The sequence below is a fragment of the Phytophthora infestans genome, genomic scaffold, assembly GCF_000142945.1.
Source record: "Phytophthora infestans T30-4 supercont1.106 genomic scaffold, whole genome shotgun sequence".
Lineage (NCBI taxonomy): Eukaryota > Oomycota > Peronosporomycetes > Peronosporales > Peronosporaceae > Phytophthora > Phytophthora infestans.
This window is the reverse complement of record NW_003303653.1, coordinates 141117-163163: the sequence shown is the minus strand read 5'-3', so window position 1 is coordinate 163163 and position 22047 is coordinate 141117.

The following is a 22047-nucleotide window of genomic DNA, read 5'->3' as shown; positions in this document are numbered from 1 at the left end:
GACTAGCGTGACTGGATCACGTGTGAACTGTCCACAGGGCGATGCAGCCTGTGGTAACAGACGAAGAACGTTACTGCAACAACAAATTGTATATGCATTTGAAGAACAACATGAACATGATTACGCTGTGGAAGTGGATTAAGAATAAGAAAACATGAATGCCGACCGCGGAGCGACCACTGAAAACGAAGTCACGCGGGACACCTCAACAGTTGGCTAAGATGCTGGAGGACGTCGTGGAACGTGCAGCGAGGATTCAAATCGATTCCAAGTGCCTGGCCGCGGTGGCCAAGAGTGCCAACGAAGTCGAGTCGCCACTCTCCTTCTCCTCTGCATCTGGAGCCGGAGCCTCGACAGCTAGAGCTGCAGCCGGACCCTGCGGATCCTCGGTACCAGCTTCAACAGGAGCAGCAGCCAAAGCAGGACGTGGAGTACCCGGTGGCGAGTCAAACAACGAACGCCAGGTCGGAATAAGTTCGGTTGAATAAAGAGACGGGTCAACGATCACGCTCCGGTACACATCCACGAAACGCGTACCACGTGAATTGAAAAGCTCCGGATTACGCTGGCACGGGAAGTACGTGGTGTTGTACGGGTGCTGATGCGGTGCATTCATCCATCCAGTACGCCAAGGCTGACGAGCGTCGAGAGCCGGAACTTCGGAAAGCCAGTCAGATGTCCGAGGTGCGAACGATAAGTTTTAGATGGGGTACCACGGCTTCGACGGCTCCAAAAGCAGTTCGGGACGAATGAACGGCACGCCGGAAGCACTAGATGAAACCGAGTCACGACTACACGCCATGTACTGCTCACGGTACTTGTTACGAAGACGATCGGCACGACGGTCGCGCTCACTGAAGAGCTTCTTTAACAGCTCTCAGTTCCTTCAAGCGTTCCTTGTCGTGGCCAACCTTTTTAGCTTCTTCAGCGAGACCTCGTTCAATACCAGCTAACGGAAGCCAGTGGAGTCGCTCCCACAATGCGAACCCGAGGTCACCTTGCTTACCGCCGTCACCCCGAAGGTTCGCCCAGATCATCTTGAGACGGGTCTCAATCGGAGCACGCTTGGAGATGGGGACGCTTGGATTGAAGTCAACAGTGTCGAAGAGACAAGCTTGAAGAGGATAGAGCTGCCGAAGTTGCTGGTACGGGTGATCAGGATGCGAGTAATCAAAGAACGCTTGGAAACCCTCCAACGTTGTACGCACGGTCACCTCACCAGCTGGTTCGGGAAGCGTTAAGCTCAAGAGTCGCTCGAAACACTTCTTGGCGCCTGCGTCAGTAAACTTCATGTCCACGTACGAGAGAACCCACGGTGGCAAGGTAGACGAAGCCGGCACCGTAGGGCGAGTACCAGACAACACTCGGTGAGGCAACGGCTCAACCGACGGTGCACCACCACGACGCGGCACCGAAGTGTAGGTTGCCGTAATCATGCGTCCAGGTCCAGCATCGAGAGTCCAAATAGGCGGACGAGTAGACACTGGAACAGGAAGAGAATATGCTGGTGCCGGAGGACTTGCTGGTGGCGAAGGAGGCGGACCGGCAACGATGATTGGAGAAGTCATCATCGGCGAAGGATTTGGCCGAGGTGGAGTCGGAGGACGAGCTGGGCCAAGATTACTCCAGTTCCTATTTGAATCTTCAACATCTTCGTCATCGAGTATGCTTGAATGATCGGTGGGGGGCGGAACATCACCGCCACCACTGGGAGCATCAGGAGAGTCATTTAACGAAGGTTCATTGGCATCCACGTCATCTCCATGGTCGTCATCAGCATTCCCATCGTCATCAATCTCCATCGAAAAGTCGGGCGAAGACACGCTTGGTACGACAGCCGTCGGAACAATCGAAGCCGGCTTTGAAGACACGGAGGCTGGTGGAGCAGCTTCAACAAGGGCATACCCTGCTGTAGAAGCCACTCCCGAGACTTCAACTGTCTTGGACGTCGGAACAGAAGCCGAAGCAGACTTGCCTTGTGGGACAGTTTGGTCCGACTCTTCACCTTCGTCACGCGAGCCAAACATGAGCCGCATTTCCTCGGCCTCGCGCAGAGCTTCTTCAGCAGTACGTATGTCGGCTGTAGAAGGCGAAATCGGTGAAGCTGGTGGCTTGGCTACATCGTGTGGACCCTGAGGTGGGGGCGAAGGCGCGTCAGGAGAATCGGGAACATCGTCGTGATCCCCAGGGGTCACATCCTTGCCCGAAGGCTCTGTAGCAGCTTCTTGAACCGAAGGGACGCTACTTGGATCAGCAGTCCCCATGTCCACGTCACTCCGGTCGCCACTGAGGTCGACCACGGCGAAAGTCGAGGAAGACGCTGGTGTAGGAGGTGGCGACCATGAACTTGGAGAAGACGGTACGGACTTGGACCGAGCCTTCATATGACGTCGGGTCGACTTGGCAGGAGAATGTGGACGAGATTTCTTGCGCTTCTTCTGAGCCGCCTTCTTCCACGCCTTCGGGCCGAACAGCGATCTACGGGCAGACTTGGGAGTTGAAGTATCGGCAGGTGGCGCATCACCGATACCGGCAGCTGCGATCGAGGTACTGGCCTTGTCCGTTGGGATTGGAGCCTTGTCTTCGTCAGAGTCATCCGGCTCGTCGTCTGAATCCTCGCCACCTGGTCTAAGACGCTTATGGGACTTCCCATGGGCCACTTGGTGAGCGGCTTTGGCCAAAGCTGCAGGAAGGGCTTGAGGGTCGTCCGAAGACGCGGTGGCAGACTGAATGCGCCGCAAAGCGACTAATGTTTCCTGATCCAAGTCCAGCGCGTCAAGGTCCAGCTCACCCGCAGTCAGACCTATCACGAAGGATTGTGAACGAACGTTAGCTGCTGAACACACGGTGGAAGGAGCGACATTAAGAGCGTACCTTCAACAGCCAGACGAAGTACCTCGGGATCCATCCCTGCCAGACTCACGTGTGCCCGGAGGGTACGATTCGCTTGGAGGAGGCGAGTGGTACGGTCTTACTGGCTCTCGAGGACCTTGAGCGTGTCGTTGTCAACGTACTTGCCCTGGGCAAGCTTTAACAGAAGGAGGTGGAGCTTCCGAGTCTGCTCGGTATTCGCTCCAATAGAAGACTTGTACACCTCGCGTTCACGAGCCAGCTTCTTTTGCAAAGTGCTGATGAAAACGTTCCGAGCTTGGACTTCGCAGTGAAGACGATTCAAATCCTCTGCGTGTCACTCCATAGTGGCTTGAACACTTGCGAGCATGGCGTCGTTCTTGGCGTTCGACTCGTGGAGGATCTTGATGTTGTGATGTAAGGCTTCAAAAAAAAAAATCTCAGCGTTGGCAGCCTTGAGGAACGTCTCCGCGTTCTCACGGGCCATGATGTGGGGTGCCACCGAACGTACGGCGGCAGCAGCCTCGAACTGAGCAAACCGCAAATGACGTTCCAAGTCGGCAACTCGTTCGGGTAATGCCGACAGCACGTCAGAAACAGGTTGTATCGCAGCGAGGACATCATCGAAACCAACGGCAGTCTCGAGGCGACGCTGAGTGTGTATATCGCCGTGGAGAGGAGGCGCAACGCTGAGCTGCACTTGGTGACGAGCCATTGCAGTCAAGTACGGGATTATCGAGGTCATCATGTGATCGACCGATGCCTCCGTACTTTCAGCCAGCATGGCGCGCAGCGATATTCGGTCAGTGGTGGCGGACCACCAGCTGGGGCAGGAGGAGCAGCAGGCGCCATATTCGCGGGTTCAGCGACGACGGGGAGTGCTGCAGGAGCTACCACAGGGAGTGAAGAGTCCGGGGCAGCGGGCGCCGGAGGACCGGTTGATGACGCTGCTGTCGGAGGAAGTGCAGCAGACTGAGGGGCGTTCGAACCCTCGGTCTTGCCCTCCTGAGAAACAAGTCGAGTAATGCGAGGTGATGAGCAAGGTACCGATGATTCAAGGGAAGGATGGGCTGACGTACCTCCAGCTGTTCACGTTCGCGACGTCTACGAGGATTGAGACGCTGAAAGCGTCGGACACGGCTCGATTCAGACGCTTGGACATACGGTGGCAAGATGGTGAATTGAAGAATGAAGAAATGTCACAACGGGCACCAGTACCGTGGCTTCCATTGCGACAGGGGCAGTTGTGGTGTAGTGATTTCTCCGTAGTTGCGGATTATCACCCGTCGACAAAGACGTGACACCACCCAAGATGGTCAAGCGACGAACCCTCGGTCACGTGATGTACGGAGACGCCAAGGTGCAAGGGACTCGACGGCGTCACCTCCGAACATTCAACGAGCATTGGATACGGGCATATGTCACTGAATCCAGGCTGTCCTTATTATTAGTAATGGACTGGCCGGATTCGCATTCAGCGGACCATCTACGGTACGAACCCTCAGTGGCGGTTGGGATGAGCTCGCGGAAGACTCAGCGACCCTTGGAAGGCACGTACACCGTCTGGGACAGGGCGCGGACCGTTAAAGATGCTCATGCGACGGTGCAGACGACGCTTGGCATGCAAGAAGATCCATAACGGATCATTGTTCACTTGATATTTGTATACTTGATTAGGACTTCTTATTATGAATAGACCCGAAAGGGTAAGCTTAAATACAGAACAGAATTTCCACTCAAGCACACAGAGCGACGTCCGGCTTCAAGGTAAGCGTCAGGTCAAGCTTGTTTGAGTGTGTTATGCCTGTCGGTGAACTCGAAGCTCTGTAGCGAGGGTTCATCCGGCAAGGCCAAGAGACTTTGTGTATTGGCCGATTATTATCGGGAGGTTTTACGTGACGGCTTATTGTTGCCTATTTGCACGACTGGGAGTGCTTGAATTGCCTCCCTTTTATTTCTTCCAGCCGAGTGTTGAACACTCGGTGATCTCGTAAAAGGCTTACCCGTGCCTGGTACCCTTCTGCTGTTGGGACCACGAGGATTCAAAACACCTGCTAGCTTTGCTCATGCTAGTAGCGTGTTCTTATTTTACTGGTTGGCCTATATAAGTAGTTTACAAGGTCCAGTTTGTCCCGGTGCAAGGGCAGAACTGGGGTCTTCAGGTCCGCCCGAACGATCGTTTACTATCCTAGTAGACGTATTGTTGTGGGAACATCCTAACTACATCTGTAGCTAGAGTTCACGTGGGATTTCCAACACCACACATGTCCTTTTTCTTCTTGGCACATCATCTTAGATCAGATCCACCGGATCCATGGCGTAATCATTATGGTCGCCACATTATGGGTACACTTATCCGGATCCAGGTTACCTTGATCCACCTCACTACAAGTGTACGCTCTTCATGGATCTGAGCTCTCCAATCTTCCAACATCGCCTTACGACCACCTGCGATCTCCATCACTCCACGAAAGTTTGTGATTCGTTGCATCCAACATCCCCCTATCCTGGATCCAAGTCACTCCGTGTGGGATCCCCACCCCCTTGGATCCGGACTCGGAAGTGTGGGATCTGAGACATATCGTGGTGGATCTTGCCTTCTCGTTAGTCGTTGATACCAGATCCACCTTCAGATGACACCTACCATCCTTCCTTCATAGGATCCCCACTTGATCCACCTGTACATGGTATATCCCATACCCCCTAAGTGTGGATGGATCCGAGTCTCCACTTGGTGGATCCTGCCTTCCCATACGTTATCCATACCAGATCCATCGTCGGCCCATACATGATGCCACTTTGTCTTGGCCAATCCACTTCGAGCAACGCGGATCCATGCCGGGCAATCCAAATCCTCCCTAACCCCTTGGTGCTGTCACTAATTTGGGATAGTGACCCCTTGTCAGATCCATTCTCTTATTTCTGAGAAAGCACTTCACCACAATCGCCTCCTGTACGTGGTCGGCGCTGCACAACAGCGTTCAACGTACACTCCCAACGTCACTGCTTCTCCAACAGCTTCCTCCTTTACGTGACACATGTCTCTTGCCAAACGCACGAGCAAATCGCCGGGCAAGGTCCCATCCACTACTCCGCCGGTCAGTTCCTCTATGTCGCCTACGGATTTGCGGGCTTTAGCCCAAGCTCTTTCCGATCAAGTACGAACCTTGCCGGCGGCACCCCAGACGGCTCAAGATGCTCGGGACCAAGCTCAATGCGCAGAGGCGGTGGATCAGCAGGCGTACAAGTCGCTATCCACGTCTTCTTACGCCACCCACCTCCAGACTTTACAAGCTCAGGTTCACGATCAGGCCATGCAGATCCAAGGATGGGAATACCGCGCAGCTTCTCGCTCACAGGACCTGCTGGCCGACCAAGCGGTGGAGATCCGCGACATGACTGGACAACTAAATCGCGCCTCCCGTCAACATGATGGCTTGCGAGATGATAACGATCATCTCCTTCGGGAGATGGCGCTCGCCGGATCCGAGATCCATCAGCTCCAATCGCGGATCCACGGTCTCGAGCGGGATCTGGAAGATGCCCAAGCTGCTAGCGTGGCTGCTGACGAGAGCTTGGATCGGCTCCGCGACGAGTTGCGCCTGACTCAGGAAGAGGTGGTGACCAACGACTATGTGGGATCCGCCCATGGCGGATCCGCATTAGGGTCAGCGCGCGAAGGTCCCCCCGCGCCGAATCCACCTCCCTCGTCGCCGAACGTGGCTCTGACTCGTCTCTCCGAGGAGCTGAAGGATGCCAAAGAGTCGGTCGAGAAGTTATCAGCTGGGCGAGACTACGCGCTTGAGGAGCTCGTGCGCATGACTCAAGCCCGCGACGAGATCCAGGATAAGCTGACGGATTCCGAGCTTCAGCGCGACACAGCAGACACCGAGTGGTCAGACGCCAAGCGAACGCAAACGGAGCTGGATTATAAGAGTTGTCGCACGAGTACGTGGATCCGCTCTTGTTTCCCTCTTGTAATCCCATATTCACTCGTTTTGTTGATCCAGGTGACAAATTGAAAGATGTCGAGACGACTTCGACGCAGCTACAGGATCAGCTTGCTACCGCCCGTACTCAGCACCAGCAACTGGTTCTGGGGCGCGATCGCAGTTTGCCCGAGCGTGGCATGGCACGTCGACGGCTGACTCTGGTGGCCGTTGCCATCACGGATCCACTCTCTCCTCCAACTGGATCCTCGGATCCACTCTCCCCCCTAGCTGGATCGCCCCCGGCCGCTAGCATCTCAGTCTTTCAGCAGTCTCTAAGTGGGGCGGGTCCGTCGGCTGCGAAACGGCCGCGTAGTGCATCCCCTGCTTCTGGTATTGGATCCCATCGGCCTCACAAGAAGACCCGAGCCTCTTCCCCGGCTATAGCCCCTGCCAAGGCCAAGCCTCAAGTCGGATCTGCCTCTAAAGCAGTTCCCAAGGCCGGATCTGCATCCAAGGCTTCGGTTTCGTCTTTGAAGTCGGGATCTAGATCCAAGACTGGCTCCGCTGCTGTGTCCAAGTCTGGACCTGCGTCCAAGGATGGATCCACTGCTATGGCGTCGAAGACTGGTTCTGTGACCCGAACTGGATCCGTCGCTGCGGTGTCAAAACCTGGTTCTAGCTCCAAGGCTGGATCCACTATCACGACGCCGCCCCAGGCAGTTTCTTCGACCGGACCTACGGCAATTACTCCTTCTACGACGAGGCTGGCCACATTCACGGCCAAGTCTGGCTCATCTACGTCGGGATCCACTGCTGGCTCTTCCGTGGCGGTGCCTACCGTTCCCTGACCAGCTTCTACCGGATCTCAAAGAGTTGGAACTGTGTCTGGTAAGGGGAAAGCTAAATGTGCTATTCCCACCGGTTGTTGTCTTGGCAGCTCGGAAGACGACGAGGACGAGGGATCGGATTGGTCCGACGGCTCGGGACCTCCTATCCGCTCGCCCTCGAAGCGTACTCTCTCCGCAGGCCACTATTCCTTCAGCCCTGACGATGATGACGACGACGACGATGGAGATCCTGAGGATTCTGAGGAGCGCCGAATCGCCGGCGATGCATTGGAGGAAGGCACGCTGCGGGTTTTATCCCAATTCAGATCCGAAGCTCGGCGGAGATTTTTCTCAACGCCGACCAAGCAGTTGCTGGCGCGCTTGGATCTGAGGCCGGCACTGCGGGATCTGCGATTTAGGTCGACAGTGATGATGGATCGGGCAGCGGTGGTGGAGGGGGATCACCCCACGATGGCGGATCCACAGGATCTGTCTTGGTCACTGCTCCTCCCAACTCTTCCTTACCAGGCATGCTTCCCGTGGCCCCGTTTGGTCCGGATGCTATCTTCATCCCTGGTCGTCTTGCGCCTGTGGCCTTCGCCACAAACGACATCGAGCCTTGGTCCGCCAAGAAATTGGACCGGGTCACCATCGCTACCATGAAGATCACCGTCCTGTTCCCTGATCTGCCGCTCCGTACTAAGTGGATATTCCCTCGCAAAGAGGATGACATGCCAACGTCCGGGTATGTGGATTTGCTCGTCACCAGATATCACGTGGAAGAGTTACATAATGCCGCACCATGGGATATTTTGACGACCACTCTGGTGGATCCCGTCAGCTTCCGAGGTGACGTCGGTGGACGTCTTGGGTTGTTCGTTGGTGCCTTCCGAGATTTCGTTTCCAAACACCAGATTGCCATATGGGAAGGCTCCCGTCGGTTCCCTGTTTCTCGTGCCCAACTGCGGGATTCGACATGACTGTTGAACTTCAACAAGCAGCGCGGCAACAGGCGCAGTCCACCGGTCGGGCTTGAAAGAACGTTCTCGTGATCCTTGTGTTGGCAATCCAAGACGGTTGGTGCGACGTAGATATCTTGCTGGATCCGTCTTCTTACACCTTCCCCGACGTGGGGATAAGGTGACGTGGTTTCTGGGATCCGTATCTCGTCAAGCCCACCTGGGAAATCTTAGCCTCCACCACCCGGATCATACGAACTTACTGGAGGCTCTGCGAGAGAAGACACAGCCGAGCCTTGGTGCATCCAATTTTGGGGGAGCCCCAGCCAACATCCAGGACACCGGATCCAGCATCTGGCGGGCAAGTTCTTCAACGTTCAGCCCCAAACCACCTGATCTATACCGCTCTTTCACGCTGCGCCCTTAGTTCCAGTCTTCGTGGATCCGTCTCGTAGTAGTAGCTAGCGGCTGGAAATTGGGTCGATTTAGTCTGTTTGCATAAGCTTTCTTAATCCACTTCTCGTTTCTTGATCGTGTCTTCTCTATCATTCTCTCGTTCGATTGAGGAGCCATGTCAGATCCTTGGTGTACATCTAGATCTGGGCTAGATCCACTCTTTCCGCGTACGCCTGGATCTGGGCTATATCCACCCTTTCAGCGTACACCTGGATCTGGGCTAAATCCACCCTTTTAGCGTACACCTGGATCTGGGCTAGATCCACCCTTTAAGCGTACACCTAGATCTGGGCTAGATCCAACCTTTCAGCGTACACCTGGATCTGGGCTAGATCCACCCTGGACTCCAAGCCAAATCCGTGTCTGGATTTGTATCAACTTCTAGTTCCGAACTGGATCCGCGCTTGGATTTGAGCCGGATCCATCTCTTACGGCCGAGTCATAATTAGACCAGTATGGCCCGAGTACTCGAAAGACTCGCGTTTGGTCTAAGACTCTTTGCACGTGAAGACTTCACTCTTTATGCATAAAACACTCACCTTTTTCTCCTAATCCACACCCTTCCTGTGGATTCTTCTTCTTCTTTTCTCTAATATGACCAGCTCCCAGTGATCCTCCTCCTCCTGTCCCACACCTTTCCGGTGGGTCCTTCTTCATTCTCCCATCAATGTGATCAGCTCACACCTATGGATTTCCCCCCTACCTACTCCTCTTCATGAGACTGCATCACGCCAAATCGATTCCGATTCGTACGATCCCACAAGAAATTATAGAGTAATGGCTCACAGTTCAGATCGGCCTCGTCTACCTAACTGGGTTCGTCATATCCACGCCAATACACCAGAAAATCGCGGTAAATTTGCCCATATCTGGTTTGCTTCCCCACCCTCATGTCGGCGATCCTCTCGACTTCGAACTCGTCAGCTTCGAGATCCACGTTTCAGCGAACCTCCGGTAGGAGGACTTCGTCGAAATCCATTCGGTCGGATTCATCCACCCAAAGGCGGATCTCAGGTCTGTCCGAATATTCCCTGACCAGCTTCAGCTTGGATACGAGTGCCACGGAAAACCAGCGATATTCGGTACCTGCCGTTTCCAACTTCACGGCGTGTTCCCCTATCTTTTCACTTACTAGGAGCGGTCCGTTTCAAAGATGGGCTAGCTTACGGGCGTACCCTTCTTTCACTCGATCTAGGTACAGCCACACCTGCGATCCAACTTGGATTTGATGTGGACGGGCGTCTTCGTTGTGTCTATCCGATCGATCCTGTATCGCACTTCTTAACCCTTCATTTACGTTAGATCTGGCTTGCCGGTAGTATTTCTGGACTTGGTATCGCCATCGTCTCGGGTCCCGTTTTCTCCTCTTGGTGCTACCTACCGGAATAGTCGCTTCTAGAGTGGATCTAGGATCCCACCCATGTACCAAGTAGAACGGGGTATCGCCCCGGATCCTGTCTTGTGCGGTATTCATCGAGAAGGTGAGTCGCTCCGCGTACTCATCCCAATCCCGCTGATCCAAATCCTGAACATACATCTTGAGCGCCCTTGTTATCGTCTGTACCATGCGTTCGGCAGATCCATTGGCTTGGGGACGATATGCCATAGTTGCCCGCTGTCTCTGTCCCAGGATCCGGTTGAAGGCTCGAAAGAAATCAGACATAAAGCCTGGCTCCCGATCATGCCGAATCATCTCACTAGCTCCAAATCTACGAAAGACACACTCCTCGTACGACTCGGCGATAGTTTGTGTAGCTCTGGACGCGCTAGCCTTGGCTATTACGTATCCGGTAAACAGATCCACCCAGATCAACAATTTTGTGTTTCTTTTAAATGACTTGGGTAGCGAGGGGATGTGATCCACAGCTATGATTTGGAACGGGTAAGCCGCCTGGACGTTCCTTGGAGACTCCCCTTCGATGATGGGTCTGCCCTTGCCTGTCTCACAATCCACGCATTCACCTACATGTCGTTGCACACTCTTGAATAGTCCCCTCCAGTGGAAACATTCTCGGATCCGTTGGTAGGCCCGACCGGTTCCCTGATGTCTTCCTTCAAAGCGTGCGTGATAGTGATGTAGGGCATCCTGTTGCAAGGTTTCTGACATCACCAATCTCATCAATCCGTCTCGGTCCCCGCTGACTCGTTTCGTTGGGGAACAAAAGAAGAGCAAATCATTCAGATCCACTGCGTAATCCGTGGCGATAATACTGTAGGATATTGCGTCTTCCCGACTCATGACTCGTACACCCCCCCTCAGATACTCCTTTAGTCCCGAGATCCACACTTCTTCGTTCTGTGCTTTGAGGATGCGCTCAATATGGACTCTCTTCGCAAATGCTTCATCGAGAATTCGGGGGATAGATCCAATCCATCCTCTCGATCTAGTGACAGCCATAACCTGGGCTGTTCTCCTCACGGATCCAACCACCACCACTTTTCAGTCGGTTTAGCGTGACGCGATCCTGACGCTCGGCCTCTCTCTACACCTCAGCATCACATTGATTTCGTAAAGCGGCACTTGCCAAGCTGTCCGCACTTGCCTTCCGATCTCGCTTGGCTAAACCAGCTCGTGATTCATCCAACCACGCGGGTGGATCATCACCTTCTGCCGTAACAGCGTTAGTGCCGGAGCCTTGCAGTCAATTTCACCTCGCACCTGCCCGATCACCAAATTTGAATCTCCACATATCACCAGCCTTTTCGGATCCTCTTCCTTTAGTAGATCCAAACCCAACAAGAGCCCATTGTACTCCGCTTCATTGACGGTGAGGCCTTCCGCGTAAGTGGATCTGGCCCTTACCACTTCCCATCCAGGCAGTTTCCACAGAATTGCGCTGTAAGCTCCTCCTCCGCGTCGCACACGAGCCGATCCATCGAAACTCAGGACGCGCAGTTCTCCATTCACTTGTACCGTCGGAATTGGGGTCTGGATCTGGCGTTTGGGCTCTTTCTTAGGAGCGATCTTGGTGTCAGTGCTTCGTCCATCTTGGCTCTGGGCGTGATGCTTGCGGCCAAAACTCCCAGGATCTCGTCTTCTCCTTTCGAACATTTTACGATCTCCAGTGTCCATGGTGAAAGTAAGGCTGCCCACTCTCCCAACCGTCCTTGTAGACCGGCCGACTTAAACAACCAGGCGAGCGTGGAATGTCGAGTCAAGATCCGGATGGATCTCCCCACCAGCAGGTTATAATTGAGATCCAACACCGGTAGGAGTGCGAGTATTTCCTTCTCCACCGCTCCGTAATTCAACTCGTTCAGCTTTAGCGTTCGGCTGACGAAGGTGACCGGATGGCAGATCCCCTCATGTTCTTGTACCAAAGCTGCCGAGTCCGCCCAATCACTAGCATAGACTACCACCGTAGGTTGACGTTCCGGATCAAAATGGCGGAGAATGGGCGTCGTCGCGATCTTGTTCCTTAGTTCCACGAACGCGTGCTGAGCTCGGATCCACCGAGGCTCCACCTTGTCCGAGCTCCCCTCCGTCAACTCTGTCCAGATTGGATCCTCGCCCAATTGGTCCCGGGGTAAATCTAGCTCCTCAGGTTGCCTCCAGACGTCACGCCATGTGGATCCCTTCGTGGATCTGGGATCTATAGGGCCAGAGCTTGTTGGATCTTGGTCCGGACAGCCGAGGTGGCCGTTGCGGCAAAATTCACCTTCCTCAATTCATAGAGAACTGCAGCGAAAAGTGCGTAATCCTCGATGAGTCGACTGTAGTAGCTCCAACTGCCCAAGAAGGATTGCATCGCTCGTAGCGACTGTGGGAAGGATAAGTCTGCCAACGAAGACAGGTTTTTGGGATTACGCCTCCAATCCCTCCTTGAATACCCGGTGACCTAAATAATTCACCTTGCGCATGCCCCAATAACTCTTCAGCACGCTGATAGAGATATTCCACTTAGTACACGCTTCCAGTAAGGATGTCACTCTCTCGCACATCTGATCCCACGATTTCGCCGGGATTAGAATGTCGTCGAAATAGGATCTGCGCTCTAACACGGATGGTATCCCTAGATCGCCTGGCTCACCTGCTTCGAATGGATCCACTTCCGCTTCGCCTTCCCCAGATCCACTTCTTTCGGGTTCCGGGATCCGTGTGAATCCGAAAAGGGCATTATCGATCAGACGTTGGTAGATCTGGGGCGCATTTTTCAATCCAAACGGCATCCGGCTCCATTCGAACAGCCCAAATGGTGTGGTGAATGCGGATATTGCGCGAGCTCGATCCGTCATAGTCACCACCCAAAATCCACTTGCCATATCTAAAGAACAGTACCAGAGTTTGTCCAAACTTCCAGTAGCTCATTGATTAGAGGTATAGAATACACCATCAGCCTGGTCAGACCATTAATCATCCTGTAATCAATACACAGACGTATATCCACTCCGTTCTTCTTGACGATGATTACCACCGGAGATGCCCACGGGGACGTTGAGAGACTGATGAATTTGGCTTGCAGCAGGCCCTTAATCAGATCCGATGGTTTTTCTCGGAACTGGGGCGCCACCTTCCGCACCCTTTGAGCGATCGGCTTCGCGTCACCGACATCGATGTCACATTTGACTCCGCGTTCAGTGGGCGGTAATGCATTCCCTTTGCCAATCAGCAGATGTAGATCTTCTGACGTAGCCGATCCACTTCCGCGGGCTCGTTCGCCCCTGGATCCACTTGGATATCGTCAATCGTGACCTCCTCTGTGGTCAGTCGTACCTCCGGGATCACAGCAATGTCTTCTCCAAGATCCTCGGCGTGTAGATCCCCGCCTTCATGGTAACAGACTTGCTCATCTTCAGTCTTTGTCGGATCCATTATTGGATCCAAGCACCGCGACTCTCCTTCACCCGTCATTCCTTCTATCTTCGTGGGGTCGGGTATCCTGGTACCGGGGAAGCTACCTTTTGGATCGACTTGATCCTCTGGTGAGTTTACACACGATGATTCCTGTTTAGCTAGTGTTGACACTCTCGACAAGGATCCAGGCACTTTGTCCAATGGAAAGCTTGGATCCACTTGTGGGTCAGCAGGATCCGGCGACCTGGCTATAGCTCTCTGCGATCCCCCATCCACCGACTCTGGGTTATCTAGGCACCGGCTCTGGGTATCTTCCCCGGTCTTAGATCCAATCTCTACCGCTTGGGTCTAAATCCGACGATCCCTCTGTAGGATCTTTCGCGGAGTTGGGTATGAAGGCCGATCCACCAAGGGGCCAGTTGGCTCCGCCGGGAGTTCCGCCTCTCCGAGAGATTCGATCTCGGTAGTCGCTTCATACGCCAGATGTGGTGTAGTGATTTCTCCGTAGTTGCGGATTATCACCCGTCGACAAAGACGTGACACCGCTCAAGATGTTCAAGCGACGAACCCTCGGTCAGGTGATGTACGGAGACTCCAAGATGCAAGGGACTCGACGGCGTCACCTCCGAACGTTCAACGAGTATTGGATACGGGCACATGTCACTGAATCCAGGCTGTCCTTATTATTAATAATGGACTGGCCGGATTCGCATTCAGCGGACCATCTACGGTACGGACCCTCAGTGGCGGTTGGGATGAGTTCGCGGAAGACTCAGCGACCCTTGGAAGGCACGTTCACCGTCTGGGACAGGGCGCGGACCGTTAAAGACGCTCATGCGACGGTGCAGACGACGCTTGGCATGCAAGAAGATCCATAACGGATCATTGTTCACTTGATATTTGTATACTTGATTAGGACTTCTTATTAGGAATAGAACCGAAAGGGTAAGCTTAAATACAGAACAGAATTTCCACTCAAGCACACAGAGCGACGTCCGGCTTCAAGGTAAGCGTCAGGTCAAGCTTGTTTGAGTGTGTTATGCCTGTCGGTGAACTCGAAGCTCTGTAGCGACGGGTTCATCCGGCAAGGCCAAGAGACTTTGTGTATTGGCCGATTATTATCGGGAGGTTTTACGTGACGGCTTATTGTTGCCTATTTGCACGACTGGGAGTGCTTGTTTTGCCTCCCTTTTATTCTTCCTACCGAGTGTTGAACACTCGGTGATCTCGTAAAAGGCTTACCCGTGCCTGGTACCCTTCCGCTGTTGGGACCACGAGGATTCAAAACACCTGCTAGCTTTGCTCGTGCTAGTAGCGTGTTCTTATTTTTACTGGTTGGCCTATATAAGTAGTTTACAAGGTCCAGTTTGTCCGGGTGCAAGGGCAGAACTGGGGTCTTCAGGTCCGCCCGAACGATCGTTTACTATCCTAGTAGACGTATTGTTGTGGGAGCATCCTAACTACATTTGTAGCTAGAGTTCACGTGGGATTTCCAACACCACAACTGGTGCCGCGACCCGGGAACAAATTGTGACCATTGTGAACTGTTTGTATGGCCTTCCGGTTTACGAGCTACCAAGAGAAGAAGAACAAGAAAAAGACAAGAAACATGGCGAAAGGACAACCGACGGTACCAGTTACGCCTGCCAAGTCTGGCGGGGCTCGCAACGAGAGTTCAAGCCCGGCTGCGCGCTTTGCAGCCACCACCGAGCTTTCAGTGAGCTTCGACGACGAAGCGGACATCGGTCCTGACGCCCACGATTATGAAGATTACGAAGACAAGACGCCGGCTCCATAGTCAGGCGCAGCGACGCTGGAGACGGCCACGCTATCATCGGGGCTGAGCGGGGCGACCAGGTCCCTTTCGAGGAACCTCGCCGACGAGCTAGATGATGTTGCGGGACCGGAACCCGCCTACGAAGATTATGACGATGGGACCGAGGGTTTTAAACCTTCGGTGGCGAGTGCAAAGCATTCAGCACTGCTAAAGGCACCTCGCCCACCTATCAACGGTGATACACCAACCGCCAAGCGCGTTTTCGACCGCGTACAAGCGCTGATGCACAATGATGAGTGGATGCAGCTGTTCAAGCCCATCCCCAAGAAAAAAGTCGACTGGCCTGCGCTTGCGCAGGAACTTCAATACCCAGTCAGCTCGGTTTCGACTAGCCAAGTCGCCGAGGATTCAGTTTCGCTACTGTTGTCGCTGGGGTTCGAGAACAAGACGTACCCATCGACGATGTCGCTCCAGGATTGGAGTCCACATAAAGCCGGAGCTGCTCTCCAGAAATGGAAGAAGAAGCTTCGGAAGGCGTTTGGCGCTATTGGCATCAATGCCGGAAAGCAACCTGCGAGTCGACCGATGATTCAAGATGAAGATCCGTCCAAGATTCCACTGCCGCCGACGCCCCAACGACTCGTTCGTACTCCTCCGACCAAGCGTGGAGCTGAGCGTGGTGCCTTTGGCACTACCGAAGCTTCACCGTACTTTCAAGACTCGCACATGGTTACGCCACGTTCGGAGAGCCGTATGCAACGTATTTACGCAAGTAACGAGGGTTCGTTCGGTCGCCGAGGCGGTGCGCGAGCTTCCAAAGGTAGTGCCGGACGTCGTCAAGTCGACAGCGATGGTTCGTCCAGTGACGATGACATTTTGGTGCGTACATTCGACGAGGAAGATCCTCAACTCGAGTTGATGCGTCAGATGAATGAGCTGGCGACGCTGAACGACGTGGACCCGACACCGAGAATTGAAATGGCTTCGCACCGACCACTGGATCGCATCACGCCGTTCTCAGGCTCTCGCAACAAGAGCGAGAACTGTATGCAGTGGCTCCGTGGGTTCGTCTATGAAATGACTGGAGCCCACACAGATGCCGACAAATGGTGCATTCCATTTGAGCTAAGTCTCCGGGAGGAAGCCATTCATTGGTTCCGTCAACTTCCGAAGAAGACGAAGCGCAAGTGGAAGCTGCTGAGCGACGCGTTCATCTGCTACTACTGCTCGCAGTTCACGCAGACGGCACTGTCGCGTTACTACTCCGCCAAGCGGGAACGAAATGAACACCTGTGCGACTACATAAACAGGCTGAATGACTACGCTCGGACCGCCCGTCTACACTTTGAGAAGAGTGGTCGCGACGCGAAAGAACACGTACAGCAGTTCCTGGCAACATGCGACGATGACAAGCTAGCGGAGAGTCTCTACCACGCTCGGGTCGCCGACATTCACGAGCTCGAAGAGATCATCGAAGATGTTCTCAAGGGCAAGGAGAGAATGGCCAAGCGTGACAGTGAGTACCGATACTCCAAGAGTCGTGACGCGCGACGCGACGATGGATACGCCCGCAACAATCGGCGTGATGACCGTCGCCGCGATGATAAACGCAACAAACCAAGTGTGACGCTCATTGAAGCCACGGTGGATGACCTACTAGCTGAATTAGAAGGTCGTGAAGCTGCTCAGGGAGGCACCGAGTACTCAAACGAAGATCCGAACGCTTACAACGATGTCCAAGACGAGTACAACGACTTTCAGCCCGATAATACGGATGGTGATTTCTCATTGGATGAAAACGACCGATACCTCGCCGCTGCTAACGAAAATGAGCGCCGTGCAGCTGCTGAAGGCACCTACGCACGTTCAGACAGCCGTCAGCCGCGTGGAAACACGCCCGATCGCGAGAATGGCTTCAATCAAGATTGCCGAAGTGGTGACCGTGGGTTCAATCAGGACCAACGCGGTCGACGTGACTTCAACCGCGACAACCGACGCCCACAGTACGGACCATGCGCGGTGTGCGGTGGCATGAGTCACTCCGCCCACTACTGTAACAAGCGATGCAAGTTCTGCAAACAACTCCACGATGCTGGACAATGCGAACTTTTCCGCAACTTCCAAGACCTTGCCAAATTCGTGCGCACTAAAGGCACGAAGGAGGAACTCCCGCCAGAGCTCAAGGCCGTCGTTCAAGAACGTCATTTAAACTAGGCAGCCCGCCAACCTCAACTGGGTTGGTCCCTATCGGGCTGCCACACTTAACCGAGCCTTCAATGGAAGCAGAGTGTATCTTTGCTTTCATGGGGCAGAGTGAATGGCCTGATAAATACGTAACAAGTGTGAACGCGACGGAAAATGAAAAGGAGAGGAGTAGAATCCTCGGTGGAGGTGTTGGAGAGAGAGTGGAGTGTGATGATGCTGATGAAGGCACCAGCGAGAGTTCGTTCGCCTTGGTTTCGAGTGCAGCGCGAGACGAGCCCAAGGGTCACTCCAAGATGATGAAGTTGAACCCTGGCGAGAGACAGGGGTGGTGGTCGGCCAAGCAATTCGACCGACGGATCAGAATGAGAGCTCTGGTGCAAGGCGCTGTGAACGACCAGCGAACGAGGATCCTCCTCGACACGGGAGCAAACATTAGTGTGATCACTGACGCCTTTGCCAAGAAGTTGCTACTCCGAGATGTACCCGATCACGGACGCCGCATTGACATTCAAGGAATCAACGGAGGCAAGGTGTCTACGACGCGACGAGCGTGCGTCAAGATTATGCTTGGATGGGAGATGGTGTACGAGTTCGAGATGTGGGTAATGGCGCATAGTGCAGGCGTTGACGTGGTACTCGGGACCGACTTTATGATCCCAGCTGGGATCCGGTTGGACCTGTTTCACGGCGCGGCGCAATTACCGCACGAAGTTCAAATCTCACTGATCAAGACCAAGAACATGATCGACAGCGAAGAATACGGCTCCCATGTTAACGCCGGGCCACCCGAGCGTTTGGACATTCAAGCGCACGAGTGGCGAGAATATCGACTAGCGAAGCGCCACGTCGGTCTGGAGGAACACGTGCTGTGGGTTCGTCGAACGAACAAGCTAATCCCGTCAGTAACGAGGTTTCACCGCGGACGGCCTCAGAGCATTCGATTGACCAACGTGTCTAATCGTCCTGTGCACACGATTCGATCGCGATGTGGATTCCAGATGGGGATTTGCCACGAGGTGACGGCTATGTGCGTCTGGAGTCCAAGAAGTACCAAGACTGGCAAGTGTTGGCCTACGAAGGCTGTAGAGACCGCGAGCTCTTCCAGCGTGAATGTGAAATTTACGAACAATGGCTTGCAACTCAGCCTTCGGTAGTTGATCGACCGGACTATCCAGAACCCAGTGGGGTGCTAGCACGACCTCTAGAAGACTCGCTAGTGGATTCTAGTGATCGTCTGACGTGTGCAGAGCGCTGGGCACTGATCCTGGAAGAACGTGAACGAGTGGAAGCCTGTCTGGCGTCTGGGGTGACAGCCGGGGATTCGACCGACGGTCAGCCTTCCGCAGAACCTTTGGACACGTACACGACAACCCATGGCGGAAGCAATAACGTGAACGAAGCCTCGGTAGTGAGTACACACGAACTACTGAGGCCGGTAAACGTGGTACATACGCCAACGAGTGTTAGTGTCCAGTCAGGGGTGACCACGGAAGCGAGAAGCAACGGCACTGGAATGAATGGAGTCACCCGTTTTGACGAAGCTGTCCCGGCCTTGTGTGTCACCAAATCTGCGAACGGGCCATCGGTGGTTGATCCAGAGGATGCAGGCATCGCGCAGAAGGTGTTGAGTACGGCACCGAGTATTCATTGCAAGATTGGTGCGAATGCCGAACTGTCGAGACAGCGGCAGAACGAGGAGCTGAGCAAAAGTCAGCAACCCAATATGTCGGCGGCTCGCGCATTCAATATTGCGAACGACGACTCGGCCGATGGCCCAGAGATGGGAAACCAGGATGGGAAGGAGATGGACCAAGTACCGACTGTTGAAATCAAAGCGGATGCCAATGTTGAGTCAAGGGAAGTATCCGTAGCGACGTTGGACGGAGCATACATCTCGGTTGCTCGAGTGTTAACGACCGAAGGAAATAAAGCAACGGAGGATACGAGAAATGATTTCTACGAACACCCAGCTAACAACATTGGCTTGGAAGACTACGCGAAGGAGCTGGCATTCCTGCCGGACCTGACCAAAGAGATCAACACAACAATAGACTACACTGCGTCTAATGTTGCTGAACCTCAGTTGTCGACTGATCGCTAAGAGCGTCTGGTCGCGACGCTGAAGAACCACGAGCAGATCCTGATTGCTAGTGACAACGCACTGCCGCCGCCAGCCTACGGCGCGGTATGCGATATCGACACACAGGGGCACGCCCCAATTAAACAGCGTGCCCGACGCGTGCCGTTACGATTCCTCGGCAAGCTGTACGAGCTGCTGCGCGCTCTGCTGCGAGCTGGACTGATCGTTTTTTCAGATAGTCCATGGGCATCGCCGATCGTGATTGTGATGAAAAAAGAACGGGCTGGACATCCGGCTCTGCATTGATTACAAGATGGTGAATGCTATCACCGCGATCATGGAGTATGCAATGCCGCTAGTCGACGACCTGTTAACAGATCTCGAGCGCTACCTATGGTTCTGCTCGCTGGATGCAGCAAGCGGCTTCTGGGCGGTCATGATGACCTTGCGAGCGCGTAAAGTGTCGGCGTTCGTCTGCGCACTCGGACATTTCGAGTGGTTACGCATGCCCTTCGGGCTAAAGAACGCGCCGATGATCTACCAGCGTATGATTGACAACGCACTCTGGGCGTTCGTTCAACCTAAAGGAGGTTGGTTTGAATACTCGGAGAGGATGCGTTTAGCTGAAGAACAGGCCAAGGAACGTCGTGGGCCAAGCGCCGAGGGTTTGTTTCAAACGAAGTTCGCGGCAGACCGCGAAGCACCGGTAGAGACCGACTCTGTACTACAACTCGTCAACAGCCCCGTCGCTGACATGTTTACGAACGGGGAACCAGACGAATCATCGCTGGTACCTGTATTTGGTCGACGGTCGTTTGTGGATGACATTTGCTTCGGTGGCGAGGATTTCGACAGCTGCCTGGCGACGCTGGACCGATTGCTGGCAAGATTTGCACAGTGTTGGATCAGCATTAGCTTCACCAAGAGCATATTTTGCCAACCCAAGGTGGACTTTCTGTCGCATAAAATTTCGCCAGAAGGCATCAGAGCTGACCCCAAGAAGCTTGCGGCCATCACCGAGCTTTCGTTTCCAGCGAGCAAGAAGGGCATGCAGCCGTTTCTTGGAGTGGTTAATTACTACAGCCGCTTCATTCAAGACTTCGCGGTCTACGGTGCGGCGCTGTACCAGCTTAAGGATGAAGACTCTGTCGTTGAAGGTGGCCTTTCTGTGGCACGTCGTTCCTTCGAAAAATTGAAGACGAGTGTTTCACATTCACCCATCCTCAGGCACTTCGATCGGTCGAAAGAAGTTCACGTCATGCTCTTTGCGAATGAATGGGCGTTGAGCACTACGCTAATGCAAGAACATGAAGGCAAGTTACACCCCGTACGGTTCCTCGGTCGGGTGCTCAAGGAGGCCGAGATGAACTACCATCCTGCTGAGAAGGACGTTTTGGCGTTACTTCTGCTGTTGAAGATCGGTTACGTCCAGCTGGCAGGAAAGACGCTACATGTCTATACACGATTCTCGACGTTAGAGTGGGTGCATAAGTCGAAGTCTCTCTTCGGACGCGCGGTCCAGTTCGCAGTGCTGCTATCGCAGTGGAACCTGAAGGTGCAGCGCGTGAAGGAGAAGGATGTCGCCTTTGCGCAGCTACTGCAGTCAAGCATCACGAGCTTCGTCGACCTGGAAGACTCGCTCGCGCCAGTGGCGCCTCCAAACAAGGGTTCCCCGACTATTCGAATGGACCCCGCGTTGCTGTACGCCAGGCTTTCCCGTAATTACAGCGGATTCGTCATGTCTTTTGACGGATCAGCGAAGACAGAGAAGTACGGTGGCTACGGGAGTTGCTCATGGGTGCTGTGGAGCCTTCCCGAGTGGAAGTAGTGATTGCTGCAAACGCTTACCTATCGGCTACCACGGTGAATGAGGCAGAGTATACAGGTATGATAAACGGTGTCAAGGCTGCTATTGCGCACGGTGCCGAGGATTTAGTCATCGTTGGTGACTCAAGGCTCGCGCTTCAACAATCACTAGGGGTGATAGCATGCAGGAAGGAAACTTTGCTAGCGCTGCTGAATACTCACAAGGAACTCACGGCCAAGCTTCGATCAGTTAAATATCTTCACGTTGTACGAGAATACAACGCGGCCGCGGATTCGTTAGCCACTGAAGCGCTGGAATCAAAGGTCAGTCGGGTAATCTTGGCTGAAACTCGCAAGTCG